This window comes from Podarcis pityusensis (assembly GCF_964106645.2).
Source record: "Podarcis pityusensis genome assembly, chromosome: 12".
Classification (NCBI taxonomy): Eukaryota; Metazoa; Chordata; class Lepidosauria; order Squamata; family Lacertidae; genus Podarcis; species Podarcis pityusensis.
The window spans coordinates 33,019,983-33,032,891 of record NC_138037.1 but is presented as its reverse complement, the minus strand read 5'-3'; the positions used below and the strand labels follow the sequence as shown (position 1 = coordinate 33,032,891).

The window sequence follows — 12,909 nt, the reverse complement described above, 5'->3', positions numbered from 1 at the left end:
ACCATTCTGCCCTCCTGCAGTTTCCAGCAACTGGTGTTCAAAAGCACCATTGCCTCTGATTATGGAGGCAGAACGTACCCATCTTAGCAAGTAGCCATTGATAGTTTTAAGACAGTGATACATCCTTCCAAGTAAACATGTGCATGGGACTGGCCTATAAACATTTGATCCACATGCTAGGGTAATTCAGCAAGATTGCACAAGGAATCTTAGAGGATGGGGTGGGGGGGAATTCTAATGCAAATGCGCAAAGGTAACAGCAAATCAGTTGTGACGCGTTCTAGGAGTGTGTTTGAGAGAGCTTTTTCTTCTCCAGCTTACAATGACAGGCTTTTGTTGGCTTCTAGTAAGCAAACATTTCATTCGGGATGCATTAAGTCATCTGTGGGTAAAGGCTGCAATGTTATGCCACCCATTTCATGTTTGAACAGTTAAGCTTGAATCCTGGGCCCAGTTTGCTTAGGTAACCATGACTCGAGGAAGAACAGAAATCTCTGGCCCTGGTGTTTAGCTGCTGTCTGTCATGGCACTGCCTCCCTGCTCCTGCTGACTCATGCCGTGTGTGTTCAACAAACACTTAGAAACATCTGGCAAGATGGCAAAATGCAGGCAAGGCAGGTTGTGTTTGTTTTGGACTGGAATGGGGTAGATTTCACAGTCCACCCACTCACGTCCTGCCTGCCATCTTGCCAGCTTTTCGTTCAATGAAATCAGGTCTGCAGAACCCCACGGTAGATCATTCAAAACTGATTTGACTATGAAGGTAATTTTAATCTGTTTTAGTGTTTTAACTTTGGCATGTTTTAAAGTATGGCTGTAATTTTTCTTGATTTTCTTGTTTCATCTCTTTGTAAACTGCTTTCAATGTGCTTTTTTATTATTACAATCAAGTGGTCCATAAATTTTATTAATTAAGTAAATAAAAACAAATGCATCACCTTCTCCCACTGCTGGTAGCCAGCAGTAAGCTCCCAGCTAGGACAGCATGGAGTGGATCCAAAGTCCCAGCAACTCTGCTGATAGAGAAGGGTAGTAAAGAAATTTAGTGGAAGACAGGAGTGCCTGGCGTGCTCTGGTCCATGGGGTCACGAAGAGTCGGACACGACTAAACAACTAAACAACAACAAAAGAAATTTAATAAATAATAGTAATACAATCCTGTAAGTTAACCCCATCAGGTATAGTTCAGAGGTTGTAACACAGGTGCCCACAGATGCCTTTCTTGGCACCCAAAGAATCTTCTCCTCCCCACCATCTACCCACTGAAATTAGGGTCAAAAGAAGCACGCTATTGTAGCAAGAAGACTAGGTTGCAATATGGGCTTGGTTGTTGTGTGTGTGTGTGTGTGTGTGTGTGTGTACATGAACTCAAGGGCCCAACAAGATTTTCAATCCCTGATCTAGGGGAACAGTGAACAAGTTTTTACCCTCTTCTCTGTGGCAAGTATCTGCTGTCTTCTATTGTGTTCTTCAAAACCTATAAGTGAAAATCTTTTTTCAGTCAACTCTGTGCTACTTTTCCTCCTTCCACAGGGCATTCAGATGCCCTACTTGAAACTTGCAAAATGAGCCTGTTTCTATAAAGTCTGCTCAGAACAGGCTTCAGAAGCCTTGCAGCACTAAATGCAGGAAATCCCAAGGATATTGTCACATGACTTTTCTGAACAAAATACAAAAGTGACGTGGCCTTGTCTTAAGAAGAAAGGAACAGGAACGGTACTATTCTGTTCAGGGCCTGGGGTGGGGGAGATGACAGAATCAGATTGAAACCAGAGTAGCTATTGGAATTGAAGCCAACACAATTAAGAACAATTAGGAGAGAAAAGTGGATTTAAAAGAAAATGATCACATGGATATAATTTGACAATACCATTCAACTAGTAAACAAGGGAATAGCTTAATGAAAAGAGGAAATTGCAAGAGTGGTGAATTTTAAAATGTGAAAGGGCCATACAAGACATGAACACAATTTAATAGCATTTTTAAAAAATGCAAATAGCAGATGAAGGGAGATCCAGAGAACAACCTGGGGACAACCAGGGCAGCAGAAGTGGGAAGGGGGAGGTGGCAAAGTTGAGTGGCAAAGCTTAAATCTTTCTCTCTTTGCCATGATTCCAACAGAAAAAGCTTTTCCTACTATTTGCATCAAAACCCTAATTAAACATAAGGTCAAGGGCAGGGGCGAAAGGAGACACATGCCTCCTTCTCGCCCTCAGCATGTTTAATCGGGGTTTAACCTAATTAAACATGTGGCTGGTGGGGAGAAAAGGAGATGCACATACCAATGCGTCTCCTTCTCCCCCGCTCCTGACCACCCGGCCACCAACCTTCTTGACCTCTCCTGATCACTCTGGGTTGACCCAATCCAACCTGGGGATAACTGGGGTTGCCTCTGTCTGATCTGGCTGAATTAGATCCAGCCAGATTGACCTGAATTGGCCTGATTCGCTTTGGGATCCAGGATTCAGCTTGATCTGATGCACAGCCCTAGTATATAAGGGACACACAATGGTATAGTATACAGCAATATGTGTTAGTTCACTTATTTCAGCATTTAGTAATTTACCTTTGCTGCTTTGCGCGCGCGCACACACACACACACACACACACACACACACACTAATTCTGCTGAATTTGTGCTCCAGTGCCCTGTCCTGATCACGCAACTAGAACCAAAAAGACAATCAGACTTGACGTAGGGATTTGCCAAACAATCTGTCTGACTTTATGAAGCACGATATAATTGCAGTCATTGTCCATTTCCCCATATTTTTGGCTGTTCTGTCACTAATTAAGGTCTGATTTAGGTTAATTTTGCTGCATGCTTTGACTCCCTGGGTCTTTCTATCCTGTCACCTCTGTTCATTCTATCAAGCAATAGGTGTTTCTAAGGGTAGGTAGATTTCAGGCGTAATTTGTTGGTAATATACAGTTCTTCTTTTTCTAAAAGCATGTTTAGGGGTGCTCTCATTTTCCTACTCATATTGAAATACTGCCCCTCAATGAGGCCAAACTTAGATTCACAAAATGTTTAGGGGTATGCGTACCCCCAGGAAAAAAAGCACTGGTAATAAATCACAGCATCCATTCAGGTTTCTTTTTTAGTAGATTGAAAAACCCATCTCTCTACATTTCACTGAGGTTTGGTTTTGTTGTTTTACCCCACCTCATTTATTCTTTAAAATGTATGTCTTTTCATGCCGTGACATTCTAATGCTTGCAATCACTTTTGAGTTATTCCGTTTTTAATATGATGCATTACGTAATTGCTAATTTATATGGAGATGGAATTTCCCATTAGTTTACATTTCTGCTCTCTCTCTTTGTTGGATTCACAATGTTTGCTAGCGAATATAAAGTTCCAGCATCGCTTACAAAGGATTACACAAGGCTATTGTATTGCAATTCAATTTTCGGCAAGACTCCACATGCTGACTTGCCAAGTGTGTGCCTTTGTAATAAAATAGATACATTTGTGACTTTCTGGAAGTGTTTCATACATGCATCTTAAGATGAGATGCTTAACATTGTCCTTCTTCACTTTTCAGATCCACACACAAAAAGAACTGAATAGGCACTAGGTTACCAGAAAATTAAGGCTCAAATATTCAGGCAACTTACTCTGGACCAGATCTGTTTATTTTTAAAGTCCTAAAACGCAAGGAAGGTAAGTTGTTGACTGCAGCCAGTTTAACAATTATCCCCATTAAATGGTAACTTGCAGACTTGGCTATCCTTGGGACAGGGATTTAGGAGATCTGTTTCAGCTCCATGGAAGCCAGTTGGTAGTTTGAGTTCATTCATTAGCAATCATCTTTAGTTCTGGTTGCAGTCTATCTCACATGAAATGTGAAGTGTTGAGGAAACCATCTTTACTAATAATACATAGCACATAGAAAATAAGCCCATTTTGGAGCCACAACTTATACATAAGACAAGTGGTATATCCGTTATTTCCCATGCAAAATGATATAAGCATCTACTCAGAAGTAAGCCCCACTGAGTTCAACAAGACTTACTCTCAAGGGAGGAAATATTCCAATGTTACTCATAATTCCAACTCCCACACACCTGAGAGTATTGGTCCATCACTACCTCTGATATGTATAAAGACATTGTCTGAATCTAAGCAACAACTATTCACATTTATAGCTGCAAGAGATCACCGATATTTCTTCATGGGTGGGTGGGAGGGAAATCAAAGAATGTTTAAGTAGTTACTATGAGCATTCAAGAAGGGAGCAGAAAAGCTTGTGCTAGGCAAGGTCACAAAATATTTAGAACAGTTCCATTGTTTCTAAAGCATTTCTGGCAAGGAAGAGATATGAATGATTCCTTTTTTATATATAAAACACACACACACAACTTCCCTCTCCAGGCAACTTTTGAGTCAGCACTCAGCAATCATGAAACAAATAATTCAAAACTGACATCAGAGGCAGCTTCAGAGCTTAATGTCAGCAGATGACAGTGAAAGGAAAGGCAGACATCAGAGATGGTTCTCATCAAATGAGTTTTTGGATCTATCTTGGGTTGTCTAAATATAGGCCTGCTGAATTAGTCATCTTGCTCTTTGACTTATCTTTTATTCTACTATGGGAAGAATTTATTCTCCTTGATATTTTCCTGTTTTGATTTTAGCAGCAGTTTTGGGGTGACAGGAATAAGGTGCCATCATCCTGACAGCAGCAAAGTCTTTCCTGTCTGGAACATTAAGAAGTTTCAAAACCAGTCAACTGACTCGCACCTAGAAAGTGCTACTTGAATGTCTACAGAGCCTAGGTGAGACTTGTGTGGTTTAACCAACAGATTTGCATCCCAAGTTCCTTTAGCACTCTGAGCATTGGCACCGCCAGTGGCCATGAGCTAGATGAACCATACCTTCTGCACCCAACAGATCAGCAGTGACATCACAGCAGGCCAGCCATTCATTGCCAGATGACTCACAGCTTGTGGCCTCTGAAGTGCTAATTTTTACCCCGCACCATTCTGAATCACCAAGGCATGCACTAAAAATGTCAAAGAGAGAGGGAGGGAGAGGGACAGAGAGAGAGAGAGGAGAGAGAGGCAGGCAGGGAGATGAACTATGGTGTGCAGTTTTCTTTCAAAAGCACAATTTTAAATCTGACATTGTAATATGTGAAACTTTTAATGGGCCAAAGATAAATGACTAGATAAAAGGTAATGCCTTACAAAAACATTATTTCATTTAAAAAAACCCCCGATATCCCTGCCAAAATTTACTGCAGCTAGTTTTTCCACAATATGTCAAAAAGTATCAGACAATCAGGCGTCGGTATGATTAATATCACCCCTCTTTCTTTTTCTCCTCCAATTGACCTCTGGGAGCTCTGGCCTGCGATGAATAAGCTTGCCATTCCAGCATGTTAACGGAAATGTTTGTAAACATATGACATCCTTTTCTCCATTAGCTTGTCTCCAGTCAGACATCTTGACCTATTATATCAGAATGATTAGTGTGAGTAATCGCTGAATACTGCTCTCCTGTTTTGATTTAACCCCTCTGCAAATGTAAGTGGGGAAACAAAATTAGCGCTGGGCTGCAAATGGGAGCTAAGAATTTAAATGATATTTTTGCGCATCAAAACTTTGGAGGAACTGCTCAAGATCAATCCACTATGACAGCTGAGCTCTGGATTGGGTCTAGATGTCCCTTCTTAAGGGAAATGAAGAGCAGAAGATAAATCTGCTCAGTAGAATATGTGAGTAGGTAGAAAGGGATACTGAACTGTTCTCCTTCCCAATGATTTGTCCCTGAAACTACCTCCTGGTCATTTAAAACATTTTTTTTTGTTGTATTTCTCCTCATCCAGATTCTTAAACTAGAAGTAAAAATCAGCTGGGGTTGGTGAAGCAGATCAAACAGCCGCTGCAGGTGGGACTAAGTACTGTTCTCTTCCATAACCCTTCCTCCCCAAAATTAACTAATGTGGGGCTGGGATCATGCATTTGGCAAGATGAAGTCTAGTTCTACCTCCGGACTGAGATAACATTGCACAGTCATACCTCAGCTCCCAAACGCCTTGAGAGTCGAACGTTCCGGTTCCCAAATGATATAAAACCAGGAGTGTGTGTTCTGGTTTTTGAACGTTCTTTTGGAAGATGAACGTCCCACAGGGCTTCTGTGGCTTCCAATTGGCTGCAGGACCTTCCTGCAGCCAATCAGAAGCCACGCTTTGGAAGTTGAATGTTTCGGAAGTCGAGCGGACTCCCGGAACGGATTCTGTTCAACTTCTGAGATATGACTGTATAACAAACCCAACGCTGATCAATTTTGGTGGGAAATGTTTGTTATTATTAGGCCTCACTTATGATGAACTATTCCAGGCATAGGCAAACTCAGCCCTCCAGATGTTTTGGGACTACAACTCCCATCATCCCTAGCTAACAGGACTGGTCAGGGATGATGGGAGCTGTAGTCCCAAAACATCTGGAGGGCTGAGTTTGCCTATGCCTGAACTATTCTATGCTCCATTGGAAGCTTCAGTTATTCTACCATTGTCTTTGGCCTCAAATTCCCATCATCCCTTGCAGATATAAACAGAAATAGGCTGAAATCAGGGCAATCCACAGTTCCTCGGTGGGAGACAGTTTCTGTCTTTCCCCATATTTATTCTTAGTCCTCTTTGCCTCTCTTCACCCCCAAATAGTGTAGATTCCTTACATGTGTTCCAAGGGTAGGCACACAAAGGGCTGGTATTTTGCTTAAGCACAAAGTCAACATGTGCAAAAAAACTCTCACAGAGCTATAGCTTTCAGGGTTGTTTAAGAGTTAATCCCTCTTCTTGGGGAACTTTGGAAACTGCTACTATGTGAGGGAATAGGCATCTCCTAAAAAGCTCACAGAACCCTTAACTAACTACAGCACCCAGGATTCTTTGGGGGCAGCCATGACTGTTAAAGTGTCAGGACAGTCCTTTAAATGCATGGCGTAGATGTGGCGCTAATAACAAAATCTGAGAAGGCCCCAAGTAACTCAGAATGTATTCAGTTCTCTCATGTTAACATTGCTGCCAGAATCTGGCTCCTAACTCAATTAAATGCAGTTATCATTAGCCTCATTATCTCACCCACTGTTAAATGTTCCACATGTTTGGTTCAAAAGAAGGTGATATAATAGGAGCAGACAACGATGGGCAAGTTCTCTTTTGCCTCAGGAGGAACTAAAAGTATTTCTCTCTCTCTCTTTTTTCCCCCATTCTTATTTCTGTCCTTACGTGGTCTTATTTCACTTCCTTTGTGGTTGCATTGCAATAGATCTATGACGGCAATCCTTGGTAAGGGATACGTACAATTCAGCTTCAGATTTATCAGTAAAAAGGGAAGAGCAAAATCACATTTACCAGAAAAACAATTTGGAAGGCTTCATGAAACTTCCTCCTTTTGCTTTCTCTCATTCTCCCCTTTTTAAAGGGTCTAATTAGGGTGAATAATGGTTCCTTGTCTTGTAATTCAGCTGGGAAGATTAAATTAGTTGCCCCGAAGGCATTATGTTCTATTCCAAATGGAGGGGGGGAGGGGGTGCGTGCTCAAAAAAGTTGAATGGAACCATCTCGCTCCTAATCCTTCCTTCACCAGAAGTCAAAAATCTGTGTTTTATAGTTTCTTCCCACAGAGACAAAAATAAATGCCAGTTTGAAGTGGAGAATACAAGCAAAGTATCAGCCTCCCCAAAAATTATGCCTTAAATCTTTTTTTTTTAAAAAAAGTTATAGCTGAGTAAATCAAGAAGAATGCATTTCAAACTCTCTCCCAAAGCTAAGTAAGGGCCAGTGGCTTGAACAAAAGAACATATCGTCATGAAAAAGCCTCACCACCAAGTTCTTTTTCCTCACAAACTTATTAGAGATGAAAGAATGTTAAAGGGCATCTATAGTTCAAGCCACAGAACAGTTGGAGCCACTTCTAGTAGCCTTGACCATTTCATTCATTTATTTAACATTGATATCTCGCCTTCCTATAAAAAAATATACATCCAAGGTGGCTAAGGAATATATATTTTTTACATCAAATATATCAAATTAATCATTTAAAAGAAATAAAAAATTATTAAAGCAAGGTCACAAAGTAGTGTAAGAGCAGCTGCCGAAGCAATCTGAAAGTCATCACACATCATGCCTGTCAGGGAACGTCCATCAGCTCAGAGGTGAGAGGTGGAAGGGCAGTTGGATTACAGGGAGCCTCCAAAGATCGTGAGAAGCAGCACTTCCTGCACGGAGGAGGGAAGCCCCGCCTCTAGTGGAGAAGAGATGCAGGGCTCGGAGGATGCAAGAGAGAGCCAGAGCACCGTGCATGAGCAAAGCGGGGGGGGGAGGAGGCAGGTCCCCCTTTGCCCACGCCCTCTCTGCGCAGTCGGTTTACGCGCAGAGAGGGGAGGCGTCGGATGGGGGTCAAGAGACTACTCTGCTGGGGAAAGTTTAAGGACCGCCCACTCTCAGATTCTGCTAGTGACTGAGCAAGACATGGAATTGAGACGTTCTGCACTGTAAATGTTTTTGCATCGATAATAAAGCCTTTTGAAAAGACCAGCGGGGGTCTTGCCTGTTCACTCTTGAGCAACCATGCCGGTAGGCATAACAATGCCAATCAGAGGTAAAGGTAAAGGTGTAGGTAAAGGACCTGTTTGTCCACAGACAGCTTTCCGGGACATGTGGCCAGCATGACTAAACTGCTTCTGGTGCAATGGGACACCCTGATGAAAACCAGAGTGCATGGAAATGCCGTTTACCTTCCCGTCGCAGCAGTATCTATTTATTTACTTGCACTGGCATGTTTTCAAACTGCTAGGTTGGCAGGAGCTGGGACAGAGCAATGGGAGCTCACCCCATTGCGGGGATTCAAACCGCCTACCTTCTGATCGGCAAGCCCAAGAGGCGCAGTGGTTTAGACCACAGCGCCACCCACATCAGAACATATTAATGGCACCAGTTCCAGTTCAATGGGAGGGATGCATAGGATCCCCTTATCCTGTAATAAGCTGGGTCTAGGTCAGGGTAGGAAGCTGAATCTGACTGACAAGCAATATGCTTATCTGCCACTATGGGGCCGAGTTCGGCAGGGTTTGGTGTTCTTCACCCCTCGCTTTCATTGTAAGACTATCCACATCCACTGCAATCCCTCCACAGATTAGCATGTACAATGTATATTTGTTGTGCACTGACAAGAGCTGGCAGTAGCAACTAGAGATTGGGGGGGGGGGGCAGGGTGCAATTTGATTCAGTTCACATTTAATTGAGAACCTGCTGAATTTGCATTATTTGAAAGGATAAGCAAACAGCCACCAAATTCGCCCTCCCCCAGATGTTGCCATGCAGTCCTCCCATGAATGTATTAACGAAAGTAATGTACAAAAAGGCATTAAATGAGAGGGTGAAATCGCATGCAAAAGAAGTCAAAGCTGCATCCAAAAATACTTCTGTTAGTAGAAAGTCTTACTAAAATGCTTACGAATTTTCAGGAGAACTGCACTGAAGACTGGAAGTATGAGAAATTGATAGAAACTGAAATTGAAAGATTCGGAGTAGCAAGTGATCCAAGTCATGCACCTTTTCTACAGTGTTGGAATGAATCCACAACAGACGAGTGGCAGGTGTCATATGAGAGGCGTCTGCCGGGGCGAGCCCCGGGAACTCTCTTTTATTGAATATTACAAACATTGCCACAGGTGTGCTTGTGGCTGATTGGTTGAGACAAACACAAAGCAACTTGTTGCTGATTGGTTAACATAGGTACAAGGCGGGAATTACATATAACCATTTATCACTGATAGATTAAAGGCTGGGAAACGGAGCTGGAACTAGACAGGCATGAAACCTCCTAATTAAATTATAACTAAAGATTAATATTGAAAGAACATAACATGAAAGAATACAACAATCACGTTCCGTAGATGTGGTCAGCAATGCATTAAGAACAGGTCAGGGTACACTGTTTCATGAACTCAATGGGAACTGTTCAGAACATTCTCAGACTCATGTGCAGAGGCAAAAACTTCCCGGCATTACAGAGACCTCATAAATATTGTGTTGTGCTCTCCCCAGCCTGTTCAGTTGCTATGGCCCTTGATCTTCTTTGCATTTGTCTCCATTTGAATTCAATGCACATGACCCTGGGTGACTCAGTTCTCAAATAGAAGCTACAGACTCAAGCTTTTTTCTTTCTTTTCCTTTTTAAAGAGGCCAACATTTTAACTTTGCTAATGTTTGGTGTTCTCACTTTGGGGTTCAAACTTCCAATGACTGTTTGCATGAGTGTAAATTTCAGCCAACAGATTCACCTAATTTCTTTTGACACCACAGGGATGTCGGTAGGTTCGCAAGCTCTTTATGTAGAAACTGAATGGACAATGATCTAAACAACCTAAACAAACACATCTGCAAAGTGAACGTTTTGCAATTATTCCTCTCTTTTTTTCTTAAAAAGAAAAATTGTGAAATGTGTTTGATGTGTTCATGTTACAAAGACCAGACTGCAAACTTTTGCCATCCTCTTTGTAAAAAAAAGAAAAGAATGTAAACTGACCTTTTCTATTGCATTTGTGAAAGCCAGGAGCTTTTACAAAAACAATTAGAAATGCTAAGATGATTTAATGATTTTTATTTGCACTTTTAAAAGAAAATGTGTAGGAGTTGGTGCCCTTTTCCATTATTTTGCAAAGAAGGAGAAAGCTAAGTATCTACAAGGAAATATGTTCCAATAGGTTAATTTAGCCAAAAGAAATATTTGCTGTTTATTTGCAGGCAGTGTTATTGGCCTTGTTGAGCTGCAATATACATAAGTTCCTAAAATACTACTTTTTAAAATCCCACTTTTACCTTCCATTAAGTGCTTATATGTAAATGTAATCTTACTCATTAATAAAAACAGCAACAAGCAAGGTCAAGTCACTAGTCATATCTACACCGTACATTTAAAACACACAGCTTCCCCCCAAGAATATGTAGATTACCCCCTCACAGAGCTACAATTCCCAGCACCCTTAAACTACAGTTCTAAGGATGCTTTGTGGGAAGCTATATATGTTAAGTATATGGAATGGATGTGACCGTACATAATTTTACTAATCAGAACACAACATTTTACAAAATGCTATTTTCATAATCTAAACCAATGTAGAGACACTGAAGGTCAGAGCAAACCTAAGTAGGGCCAGGAAGAGTGGCGTCTCAGACCTTGCCAGATTATGCAGGTCAAAGTTAAGGCAGAGAAAGATCAACTAGCACAGGAGGCCATCAAAGACCAGATTCCTTTTAAGTTCCTAGTAATGGTACCAGGCTTGACTTCCTTGGATAGCTCCAGTATCTCCAGGCAATTTGTTTCATACACACTCATAAAGGAGTGATATAGATGTTTCACTCAGTGCCTTTGATCTGTTTCCAGAATCACCTGTGGTTTCAGTTTTCACCAGATGGAGGGAATATGGGTACACACCAGGTGTGAGGAAACTTTGGCTCAGAGGTTGCTGAACTTATCTGGAAAAAATCTCCTCTTATATGTAAATCTCCTTGAGACTGGTTTAGAAAGTGTTTAATAATAATAAAAAAGTAATAGTCAGGGATTTATTTCAGTAGGAACTCGCCAGAACTCAGTTCCGGCACCTCTCGGGTGGATGCCATTTTCATTCTAAGAGAACGAAGGAGGTGTTCATGGTGAGTTCCGGCACCACTTTTTCTAGAAAAATAGCACTGGTAATAATAGTAATAGTAATAACAACTCCCGTTAGCCCCAGCAAACACGTGCAAAGGCCAGGGATGATAGGACTGTAGTTCAGCAACATCTGGAGGGGCGAAGGTTCCCCACACCTGGTATACATAAAAGTTCAGGGCATTTGTCATTGAACACTTATCCCCATTGTCAACATGGAGTTTTTGTGGGTGTGCTGAGATCTGACTCCTTCCATACTCCATTCTCTGCTTTCACTTTTGGACTGCATATTGGACCACTGTATTTTGCCTGTTGTGCTATGTGGAAGCTCATACCCCTCAACTGTTCCAATTTGAGCGGGACATTTAGGAATGACAGAAGCCATCCCAGCTTCTGATTGGATCCTGGGATGTCCCATTTTGGTTCCTGCGAGAGTGTAGCCCCCAAAGACACCCATTTTTGGGGGGACGTGATCTCGCAAGAGTCACCCAGCTCCTGCAAGAGCACAACTCCAAAAGAAGAGTGTCCCAATTTTCCTCTGCGACAGTATGGAAGCTTCCTATATGAAAAGGCTTTGCTCTATAGTTATATCTGATTCCTGTGGGAATGTGTTGTGTTTTATTTCACAGTAGAAACAATGACCCTTAAGGAATGCTCGTTTCCCTTGGAAAATGTAACATGCTAAAATGCTAAACAAATAAAATGTTGCCGTTTTAGCCAGCAGAACTAAATATCTCAGTTTTAGCAACACTTTTGATATGGCCTGTAACATGAAACAAAGCAGTCCACAACAAAACAATAGGATTCAGATGGTAGAATTTCATCCAAGAATGCACTTGTACATACAATAACTAAACGATACTTGAGATTCTACTCCTAAGTAACTATGCATGAAACTTCCTTTTTAGGCTTCAGAAAGGCAGACAAGATTTTTAATTCAGGAAAGTCCCAGTCTCATTAATGCACTTCCTTTTTTTTCCAGATCAAGAGTTTAAAGGATTCTCAGTGCTGACGTGTGTTGCCATCAGCCATGATGTTGCAGCAAAGGTTCAGGTCCCCACTCAGCAGAGGGGCCTCCAATTGCCAGGGCATCAAAAAATTTCAAGCGTGTGAGGTTGAAAAAGTAAATAAAGCAGGGCCAGCCCTGTCATTAGGCACATTGAGGTGGGTGTTTTAGACAATTGATTGTTGTATTTTTACTGTCAGGGGGCAGGAAGATATGTTTGTGGGATCTACTACCTCTGG

The 12,909-nt window shown here is 41.7% G+C and overlaps 1 long non-coding RNA gene across 1 annotated transcript; it reads left to right on the top strand.

Annotated features, from left to right (window-relative positions):
* The first annotated feature begins 686 nt into the window (after window positions 1-686).
* Window positions 687-9,607, top strand: LOC308458974. Its single transcript, XR_013977796.1, has 4 exons — window positions 687-763; window positions 3,549-3,667; window positions 4,642-4,782; window positions 9,479-9,607. It is a non-coding gene; the product is annotated as an uncharacterized lncRNA (long non-coding RNA).
* The last annotated feature ends 3,302 nt before the right edge of the window (window positions 9,608-12,909 follow it).